The following is a 12,357-nucleotide window of genomic DNA, read 5'->3' on the forward strand; positions in this document are numbered from 1 at the left end:
TCGACGTATTTCGCAAAATTTATGTTGCCTATTTGCGCTAGCCGTCCCTAATTAAGCAGTCATAAACAAGAGGGAAAGCAGTTAGTCAACACCACCCACCGGCAACTCTTGGGCTGCTCTTCTACCAGCAAATAGTGGGATAGACCGTCACTTTGTAACGCCCCCACGGCTATAATGGCGAGTATGTTTGCTGACGGGGATCCGATCTCGCGACTCGAAGGTAGTGTGTCGGGCGCCCTAACTATTAGGCCATGCCAGGCCTTCAACAATTTCGAAGAACCGTTTTCACAAAGCAAAATATAGAAATGTCACTGACAATAGAAGCGAAACTTTAAATAAAAGAAAGCATTTCATAATACTTAAATAGGAGAAGAACCGATTATTATTTACTATTATTAACTATCGAAGTTCATATGACAAGTTTACTTAAGCTAACTCGTGTTTTGTGGGCAGAACTGTCTCGCCTTGTAGGTATTTTTACATAGTGGCATTAAAAATTAAGCATGTTGTACTATTTTTCGTGTATTGAAAAAGGCGCGAAACAAGTCACGTAGAAATACGTTTATTCAAGAGGGAACTCGAAGAACAAATACGTAAAAACTTTACTTTGCGATAACATAATACTAAGATGTAATTATTATAAACCAAAAGTTTAAATTCTGTTATGTTAGTTTATCTAAAGATATGAGTTCTGTATTTTATAGTTAATATGCTACGTGACTAGAATAAATACCATTTGATGAGTTAAGATAAAGATTAAAAGTTGTTTTGGTGGGATATAAAATGTTTATAAAAACGTAAAATTTGACCAGCAGAGGGTGCTTCATGTAATGATGTAATTGTTTGTTCAGTGCAAGGCATCACAGTGGGAATCAAACCCCAGACTTCAGAGTTTTAAGTCCGTAGACTTGCTACTGACCCAACGGGGTACTCACAATATGAAGGCAATGAATTGTAGTTCTTAGGTAAAGTTTCATACAGATAGCTTATGATATATAATAAAGTAAACTAGATAAAAAAAAAGGAAAATTAATCTTGAAAGAAAATATTTCCGGAAGAAGGAAGGGCATTACACAAAACATCTCTAGATGATTAATATCATAAATTGAAACCTATAGTCTATTTTTTATGACTTTTTATAGAGGAAAGAAGAGAGAATTATATTGTTTGTTTGTTTTTAATTATGCACAAAGCTACACAAGGGCTATCTGTGCTCTGCCCACCACGGGTATCGAAACCCGGTTTCTAGCGTTGTAAGTCCGCAGACATACCGCTGTGTCACTGGGGGGGGGCAGAGAATTATATATGCATTAGAAAAGAGAAAATCACGACAAAAGTTAATATTTTACACAAAATAGAAAGGACGCACCATTTGTTGTTTTTTTTATTTGAGCCAAGACTTTACTGTTTCAAGATCTTCTAAATGAGAATTCAGAGATAGTTTGGGTAGATTATATTCTGTTGTTTCCCAAGATCAGTTGTACTGTTAGGACAATAAATCAAGCCAGCTTCGCATAGGCATAAGTAGAGGCATGGGAATAGACCGTTGTGTGGTGACTTCACCAGTAGAACTATCGTCCTCCTCTCAGAACAAGTAGCACAGGATCCTTCCACCACCACGGTCCACTTAACCAACTTCCTGATATGACAAAGAGTACCTCTTAAGCTCCGATTGACGTTCGTCGTAGAATCGTTCCAGTCGCTTAGATATACCGCGGGAGCTCAACTAGATGCTATCTATACTCACTGAGAAGGAAACATTACAGTGTAATGCAGCCGGGAGAATAGAAGACTGAGTCAGAAACTCAAGAGACAGATATGGTAATCACACAAAGATTATAATCGTGAAACACACACACACACACAGAATTCTAATTACGTAAAGATTACAAACATAAAACACCAAAACGAAATGCAAAGAACAAATTCTAAACAAAGACGAAATACCTAAGCTTTCCAAATATTTATTGACAAACCTGAGAGAGATAAAAAAATACTTTTTTTCTAGATAGCCATCAACAAAACATTATATTAGTTTGTTATATGCAGCATCATATCTATAGATAATTATGATAAGTTTCTTGAGTCTTTAGTAAGAAATGTAAATATTACATAACGAACAAGAGACAGTTTGTTTGTTTTTTAATTCGGGCAAAGCTACACGAGGGCTATCAGCGCTAGCCGTCCCTAATTTAGCAGTGTAAGACTAGAGGGAAGGCAGCTAGTCATCACCACCCACCGCCAACTCTTTGGCTACTCTTTTACTAATGAATAGTGAGATTGACCGTCGCATTATAACGCCCCCACGGCTGAAAAGGCGAGCATGTTTGGTGTGACGGGGACTAGAGACAGTTAAAAGTTTCTTACGAAAATAAATTGGCATCACATTTGGCTGCAGATGTTTCTTTACATTGCTTTAGCTATTTCATAACGGATTTGAAACTAGAGATATGTAATTATGACACTTAATATTTACCTTTATTCTGCCATTAATCACTGCCACTATCAGCAAAAATTGTAAAATACTACTATTTTTTTTACACCATCTAGTGGTAACATGCTTAATGTTTCAAACTAGAAATCTCAGCTATGTCTATGTAATTCGATAAAAGATCTGGTTAGGCTATACTTGTTTTCACCACATAAATGATAAAACTTAATATAATAAAAACGTCCATAGTTGTAGGAAAGGAAAGTCGAATTCTGTACAGTAATAAATGCTTTATATGAATTAATAAAACATCTGTGATAAAAATCACAACAGACTGCAGATTTTTTACACTTTCGTCTTAAGTTGACTATTACAAATTTCAAATCAGAGTGTGTAAAGATAACTTTTCAGATTCATCTTTTGCCTGTCGCAAGTCACTGTCCAGGATGTCTTACATTCAATACTAGAGCCCTCATCTAGGATGGACTTTGGCAGCCAGAAGTTTACCTAAGAAGTTCTATATAACTTTAAATTACAGTTTTGGACACCGATAACTGGCGAAGCATTGCTACAGAATCGGAAATACTCAGCAGAACAGTGACATAAAAATACTATGTTAAGAAAAACTATTGCAAATAAATATTGTCAGAGCATCAAGTATTATGTAGAATATCTCACCACTGTTTGTTTTGTGTTTAGAACTATTGGAGGAGCATCAAGTATTATGTAGAATATCTCACCGCTGTTTGTTTTGTGTTTAGAACTATTGGAGGAGCATCAAGTATTATGTAGAATATCTCACCACTGTTTGTTTTGTGTTTAGAACTATTGGAGGAGCATCAAGTATTATGTAGAATATCTCACCGCTGTTTGTTTTGTATTTAGAGCTAAGCCACATTGGACTACCTACAGTGTAATTGGCAAGGGATCGAATCATGTAAGTGTTGTAAGACCGAAACTTATCACTGTCCCACTTGGGGACATCTTAACACAACAATATATTAATGTAACTGTTGTGACATTCCATGCTATTGTAGAAAGTTTTGCTAAATGTTTGCATTTGTTCATTATATACATGAATTAATTATTATCATGTAAAAACATTGATTTGAGATATTCTTCAAATAATAATAATAAAAATAGAAATACTAGTACTTGATGTTTAGTTTACATCCATTGTATCCTATCATCATGTCTGATGGTACATAGAAACAAGCAGAAAACGTAACCATAGATCTGTTACAACTCTTCAGCTAATTCTTGATGGTATTTCTATCGTTAATGGGACCAATTCGCTGGAGCTCTGTCTTACATAAGTGCGTTTTCCACCATGTTCTATTATTTATATACATGTGTCTAATGAACCTGGATATGGACAAGGAGGTGACGATGCTCCTCATGTTGCTAAATAATCAATTTATATATCTTGTGTTTTATGTAGAAAGCTCCATAGAGCCTCTTGCAGTACAAAACCCTCTAGTTTCAGACTGTTTGCCTTCTTTAGTGTACTTTCTTTGTAACAGACAAGACCAGATAATTAAAATAACTGTTTGATGACTTCTCCTGATGTTTTCATTTTTTCAGAAAACAAGAAGAATGTATATTTCTAGTTACGCCGATTCTCCATCAAGTCGCTTGGACGCAGTTTTATTGTGCTGTGACTTTGGACGTAAACGTTTGAAAAAGACATATATTTTTTTAAGATTTCATCATTTGGAAACATTTTAGTGGTATATGGTGCTTTACAACCACAGCAATCTTAGTCTTCATAGTATTTCGAAGCAATATAATTTCATGTTGTTGTTTTATCATCAACGAATTTTCCTTTATAGTTGATAATTAGTGTCACCACATACTGCAAGTTAATAAACATTCTATCTTCTTATGTTATTACAAATTTTCTATATGAAACTCTAAAGGAAATAATATATCACTTTCTAATACTTTTGTGAACGTGAAAACATTTAAACAACTCCCCTACTGCTCTGGCAAGAATCTATTGGTTTAAATGAAGGTTTCGAGGAGTTAGGTGACACGTAATAGAAATTCATGTTAGCTTCACTTTATTAAAGCTTCCCGCAGCTCATAGAATAGAATGTTTTGTTGTACTCCATGTATCATGTGCACTTCTTGGCATTTTTTCGTCCCAATGATTGAATATCATATACTCTTATATTCTTTGATTTCTTTTGAAATTATCTTGGTTTTAACAACTCATTTGTTTTTCTCGTTAATGTTTCACTGTTGTGTTTAAAAAAAGGTTTTGTTGTGCACAAAACAAACAAACAACATAATAGAGGTTGTCTTGCTCTTACACCATTCTATTAGGTCCAATTTCTAAGGGAGTGGAGCCAAAAATAATTTCTTTCAGTCAGTCCTTTTGACTATTTTTGTCACAATTTTAAACAACTGGTTCTTCAGAGTGATGTTAGTTTCCCTCTTTCAAGCAGCCCTATCGTTTCAGTGTAAAAGAAAAACATCGTTATAGGTATCGCTGTGACACTTGAAACAAAATACTGTGTTACGTTCATCACGCACACGCTCGGCCTGACCCTCTCACAACTTGGACGGTAAAGCTATACAGGCATGTGACAGTTGATTCGTAGCAGCAGCTAGATAGTATAAGCAAATTAAAGTATCCGATATCAGTCAAAAGATCATTAGTCAAACACGTGTAAATTTGATGATGTCAGATAGACTTACAGAATAGCATGATTGATGGGATCAAGCGTCTTTTTTTGTTGTTAAAACAGAAACTATATGTAAAGTAGATTGTCTAACGAAAGGTTTAAAGTACCGATCGCATCTTTTCTTGCATCAACTAAACCACAAAACAATACGTCCATTTAAAAGTAAATATTGATTATAATCAGTATTTGAATCAAAGAGATGAAGTATTTATTTAAGTTAAACGATTAATAATATTTCATCTTAGGTAAATCAAAGAGTTCAATTCTTAGTTGAACCAAAATGTTGGAAAAATACCGTGAAAATAAACAAACAGAGAGAAATCATATTTGTTAATGGCATTAATCGTCGAAAATCACACAGAAGCATATAATAAAACGCTGAGAAATTATTGAGTGGTCCCTTATTTTTGAGGGATTGAATGATTTAGTGATAGAAATTTACTTTTAAATAATGTTCTGTTAGAACAAGCAACCACAGTTGTAGATTGTTAGAATGGATAAACATTGACTTGATTTCAAAATTGCTAGCTAGAGATAAATTACGTAAATATTCAAATGAGATTATGTTTCAATTATTAAGAACTTATGATCAAAAATAAGCTAAACATATAATTCAGAACTAAACTAATTTAAAAGTAATATATATTAATGAAGACAAATCTGTGCAACAAACTGGTTAGCATTATTAATGCTATAAATCAATACGTCTTACACAGAAGTACCAGATGAGCACTAAACCCTCCTAAAAATAATGTGGGCCGTAAGTGCATTTGGCTCTGATTAAACAACTTTAATAAGTTAGTGTCTAGAAAAGTCGAGTATTGTTACATTGTCTTATTTCATATCGTCCGTTAGATTTATTTGTGCTTTTATTTTATTTTTTTTCAGGTAATGCGTAATTTTTGCTTGTTTGTTAGAATTCGCACAAAACTGTAACAGGGCTTAATTTTAAAGCAATAGACTAGTAAAAAGGCAGCTAGTCAGCATCACCTACCGCCAACTCTTAGACTATTCTTTTCGAGTAGTGGATATGACTGTCACCCTTATAACGCACCAACAGCCTCAAAGTATGGAACGCGTTTGTGTGTGTGTGTGTGTGTGTGGTGGTGGTAACGGGATGCAAGCCATGTAACCAGTGGTTCGCATCGGTTGATGGGTAATTTAGGCTGTTTGTGATCAAAAGTGAGTTGCTTATACCCTCTAAAAACTTTTGAAGTTAATCCTTGAGGACTATAGTCTTTAAAAGCAAGTGTTTGTAAAAACGTTTCGGACAATATATACATATATTTCGCACTTTAACATCTAATTGGGTAAGCATTTTTGGACTTTTTTGTTGCTGTAAGGCTGCCATGTTAATGTGTTTAAGCATCCGTACCATCAGTTTTACTGAGTTTTATTGGAGGATAATTGATAATTAAGCACTTTTATTTCCGATTAATTCATTGTTTCAATTTTCCATCAAACATGCCATAACTAACAATTCTATAAGTTAAAGACTTGCTCTAATTGTCAATTTAAAAATGGTCGTCTGTAAGAATAAAGTAACTGATTTTATAGCAAGCATAAATAATTGTCATTAATTACAAAATTTCTTGCTATTGAAGAAGTAATAATTAATGTTCTTCCTTACTCAGAATGGAGAGGTTTTAAGCTCCATTTTTCTTCTCCATATGTTTTGTAATGTAGCTTTATTAATCTTTTATTTTTGCGTTCTTATTAATATTCTATATTTGGCCAGGATATACTTTATTTCGTGCCTACTATAATGTTGTTAACTGTTTATTCGACTTTTACCACTTATGTTTGAAAAACGTTGCCTCTCCAATTACTCTCTGATAACACCATGTGAAAATTTACACCAGTTAATACTTATGTTTGAAAAACGTTATCTTTCTCATTACTCTTTGATAACACCATGTGAACATTTATACCAGTTACCACTTATGTTTGAAAAACGTTGCCTCTCTAGTTACTCTCTGATAACACCATGTGAACATTTACATCAGTTACCACTTATGTTTGAAAAACGTTGCCTCTCCAATTACTCTCTGATAACACCATGTGAACATTTACATCAGTTACCACTTATGTTTGAAAAACGTTACATTTCTCATTACTCTCGGATAACACGATGTGAAAATTGATACCATTTGCCAGTGCGTTATTTTTAAATGCCAGTAAGTATATTTTATCCTTATGTTAGCGAAATCCTTACAAAATATATTACATATTTTGTACGAAAATTGTGCAACACTGTTCCACGCACCTTAACGTTGTTTCAATTACAGGCAGAACCATTTTTTAAAATGATTCACATTAAACGGTGAGTTCACTAAATCTATTAAACTCCAAAGTAACAGATAAGTTGAAAACTAAAATTAAATTTTTATTTCAGTATGGAAAACTATGCTATTTCTAAACTTTAATAACGAAAATACAAGTCCTTCTAAATGTATTACTAGCATGAAATGTATGTAACGATGTAATATATTAAATGTATTAAAATCTCTTTAATGGCTTTCAGAGAAGAAAACCACCAGTTTCATTCATTTTTATTGCACCATATATATATCAATAAAAAATGTATAATAACTTTCTTTTAAAGAAGCCGACAACAATAAAAAACAACAACCAAGAATTTCGTCTCGTGTGAGTTTCGATATCGTGACGAAAGCATTAAGATGTATATCTTATGCTGGTTATAAACGGAATGTTGACGTTAACCTGTAATTTTAGTAAATGGAGAAACTACAGCTAAGTAAGCATGATTTTTTTTTCTATTTACAGTACGTTTTATTTAAGTGGATATTTATAATTTCAGCCCGTTTTTATTAAATAGGTTTCGTTACAGAACAGGAAGCTAAGAAAATATTTCAATATTTGGTCTGAAAGTGACTAAATTAACATATGTTCATACGATCGTATATTTTTATAATTTCCAAGTTTGCTCCTCTTCTTAATCGAGTTATTTTTTCTGTTTTTCGCGATACCGCAAAAACAAATAAATGATATAGTAATGATAATCACGTTTCACACGCGCACAAGTTATGTAATTGTAAAACTATCACAACTGAAAAACTTGCGAATCAATGGTAGTTGTTCCAGACAGAGCCTTTTGTTGTGCGTATCAGTATAAAGATGAAATCAAACGTTTGACGATACATCCGTGAATCCAGACGCACGTATTAACGATTTAGCAGCTGCTTCAATAAAAATAGAAAATGAAACCTTTTTTTTTTACTGAGAACTACCGATTCTTAACCCTGGACAATAAATTAATACAAATCAAGGAATTTTTTTGTTTGTTAATTTATTTTGTAATATCGCGCCTATATCTTTGTCCTTTATGCTGGTTTACATCTAGGAACTTACAACCTTAAAACTAAATGTTATTAGTTTAGAGGTTGTCGTGTTAGGCATATATTTTATATCGCTCTAAGATATTGTTCATATTAAAATATTTTTGCAGTGCTATTTCTTTAATAAAGTATTATTTTGTAGTAGTTAAGAAATCAGACTTTTTTTCTAATGTTTTAGCCATTGTTATTATTACAGTAGTTACGTTTCCTGTACGACTGTATGCGCCACAAATTTTCTTTATATACAGTTTTGCCCAACAAACATGACGTCAAAGAAGTCAATCTGATAAAATTCAAAACTTTTCTTCAGAGTTTTTGTTTTTTATCACCTGGCATAAAAGGATATGTGTTATTCATGATTAAATCCAATACTTTTATTATACTACAGAAAAATTATTTTCGGGACACTTGGAAACATTTTACACAAAAATATATTAAAAGAAAAATTATACGTAAAACTTAAAAGCTGAAATATATTTGACATCTCCATGGCATGTTAACTATGCTTTGTTCTACCATTAAGCTTTTGATAACGTTTAAAATTATATTGCTGTATATGAGTTCGCAGTTGTTGTAAGTAAAATTATAGCTAAATTTCACGTGCGTCAGTGTATTGACGAACTCTCAGTAAAACGACAGTGGTTAAAATGTATTTCTTTATCTAATTTTGAGTAAACAGTAGGCTTACAAACACCTTCTTTCTAGCGTTGTTCTATCTTGGATTTAGGTTTTAAATACAGGTAATAAAAATTTCACCGATCTCTATAGATATGTTAGTTCAAGTTTATTAAAATGTTGTCAAGAAATAAAATAAACAAAAAACCTTAATATGTGAGATAACTTTGTAAAATTACTAGATACTTTCCATGAAGAAGTTATTACTGCTGATTGAAATTGGGACGTAATTATATTAAGAATAAAATTAAACATTTTTCTATGCAAATATGCGTGCTAAAATAACTTTCGATGCAACTACGCCCGCGACCCGCAGATTGCGAGTCGAGTACCCTAACCACCTGGCCATGCCGGGCCTATATAGCGCATATAGTTGCATAGTAAGTCGTTATTGCGTGCATAGTTGCATAGTAAGTCGTTATTACATGCATGGTTGCATAGAAAGAATTTATAGCACATTTAATTACATAGAAAGTCGTTATAGTGGGTTCGAATCCACGTCACACCAAACATGCTCGCCCTTTCAGCCGTGGGGGCGTTATATTGTGACGGTCAATCCCACTATTCGTTGGTAAAAGAATAGCCCAAAAGTTGGCGGTGGGTGGTGATGACTAGTTGCCTTCTCTCTAGTCTTACACTGCTAAATTAGGGACGGCTAGCGCGGATAGCCCTCGTGTAACTTTGCGCGAAATTCATAACAAACAATATGCGCTATAATGACTTCTTATGTAACGATATCAGCTATAACGACTTTTTATGCAATTAAACGAGCTACAAAGTATTTTTATGCAACTGTGCGAGCTATAAAAATTTTCTATGCAACCACGCGTGCCATAACGACTTTCTCGATACGATTTTAAGATTAGATTCTAAGTAATTAATTGTTGAACAGTAGCAGAGTAAAGTTTTATTTCTAATTATAGTTCAAAGTAGAAACGGAACAACTGTCAAAAAGAATTCATTTAGTTTTCACTATAATTTTAAATTTTGAAAAAATAATTGCAGTTCACTTTTCTTAAATACTTTTGTTGCTATTCGCGAAATTAAGATACAAATAGATTAACATATCAGCATTACTTATTCATGTAAAAACAACTCAATAACATCATATATTTATAATAATGACATAAAGGAACTATATAATAAAATGAAAAAATAAACTTTATTTAAAAGGAGTGTTTTTAGCATTAATTAATTTATCAAATTTATATTTGAAGTCAATAAAGTTTATAAAATTAATTTAATGTAAAGTAATTTGAAAATATGGAAGAACACAGCTATGAATCATATATTACTTATTAAATCATAACACCATCAAAGACATTTCTATCGTAGGCGGTATTTATCTTTGTTTGAAACTTGACAAATTATTATTATTTTATTATAGTTTCTTTAATTTGAAACAGCTTATGAATGCTGTGTAAAGCTTGTTGTTGTGTCAGTAGTTTAAGTCTAGAAATAATGTGTTTAGTGAATAATGTGTTTACATTTACTTAACTTAAGGGGGTTCGAATTCCTGTCATCGAACATGCTCGCCCTTTCAGCCGTGAGGGCGTTATAATGAGATGGCAAATCCCACTATTCGTTGGTAAAAGACTAGCCCAAGAGTTGGTGGCGAGTGATGTTGACTAGCTGTCTACCCTCTAGTCTGTCACTGCTAAATTAGAGATGGCTAGCGCAGATAGCTCTCGTGTAGCTTCAAATAGAAGACTTAAGTTTCTTAAGTCTGATATAAGTGGTTATATATTTTTATAAGTTAATTGTAAGAATCACGTTAATGGATTTAGTTTAGAACTTACCAAAGTTAACCAGATATTTGTTATAATTTGTTGATTCTTTTCGTCCTAAAATAAAAAAATAAATATTTGTGAGATTTATAGCAAGAAAAACAAAAACTCAAGAACTAATCGACATTCATCTAACAAATATTAAAACATTAATAACATAAAATCTAGACTTCATTAGGAAGCTCTATTAAATCATTTTTGTTTTACTATTTTACAATTGTCATGACTAACCACAAATCCTGTGTACTGTTTCAATATTTTTATTAAATATGAAAAAAATAGACAAAAAATAAAAAACATACGAGAAGACCAGCACTAAAGACACTTTTTTGGTTAATACAAGTTGATTTTCTAACATATTCGATGTCAGAGCACGTTTAGAAATAACTGTATAAGAATGCAATTAATTACCAGATTTATAAGTTCTCTAGTACAAAATCTAAACAGTACTTTTTAGTTCTACAAAACTAAAAATAAATAGGGTTCTTCGCTGTTAAATATTACTTACACCGTAGTTAATTTAGTGTATATGAAATGCTTTATCTTAACAAATTTATCACTCTCCTTTACTGATGGAGGAGAGTATAATATCTGTTGCTATTCCTCTTCCTACAACCAGGTCTATTTCTATTTAGGCCTAGTTGTAGGAAGACGAATAACAATATACCTAGTTGTAGGAAGAAAAATAGCAATAGGCCTAGTTGTAGAAAGACGAATAACAATAGGTCTAGTTGTAGGAGGACGAACAGAAATAAGTCAGGTTGTAGAAAGACGTTGCTATTTGTCTTCCTACAACCAGACGTATAATCGACCATAAGTTTGAAAATTGAAGTAACTTTCATATTCTTCCAAATGTAAAGATTCCGGTATTAATGGTCTTTACTTTAACTCCTTCACTACCACGTTTATGGATAAACAATTCTCCTAGTGCTAAATATATTTTAGGATACATAAGGAACAAAGAACACATGTTTTAATAATTCATTACTTGCCTGAAATTTGAAAATAGTAAACCTAAAAAGAAAATTCCAAACTTCCATGCCAGTGCTATAGAGGGGTTCATATTTGTGTTCATCTTAGTGATAGAGTTAAGGAAAGCTATGGTGCATAGTTTGAGTATTCAGGTACTTCCGAAGTACCCGTATTCACAAGCCTCATAAGTGGCACTCATTGACATTAGATGCAGTAAAGATACTGAGAATATGTTGTAAAGATGCTTTCCTACACTTTTTACGCAGTTCTGACAGTGTTTTATTCCAGACCAGAATATTTCTAAGTATTGTATTGTTACGACAGCGGAAGTCACGTGACGATGGTAACACGTAATAAATTTCTAGAAGGATCGTGAATTGTCCTGGCAACTCTAGTCTTTTTCAGACGCCCTCTATTTTAGTATATAAGCCCGGCAAATAAAG

The 12,357-nt window shown here is 32.7% G+C and overlaps 1 pseudogene; it reads right to left on the minus strand.

Moving 5' to 3' along the window:
* Positions 1-12,357, minus strand: part of LOC106473769 — a 77,578-nt pseudogene that overhangs the window by 26,369 nt on the left and 38,852 nt on the right.

The sequence above is a fragment of the Limulus polyphemus genome, unplaced genomic scaffold, assembly GCF_000517525.1.
Source record: "Limulus polyphemus unplaced genomic scaffold, Limulus_polyphemus-2.1.2 Scaffold134, whole genome shotgun sequence".
Taxonomy (NCBI): Eukaryota; Metazoa; Arthropoda; class Merostomata; order Xiphosura; family Limulidae; genus Limulus; species Limulus polyphemus.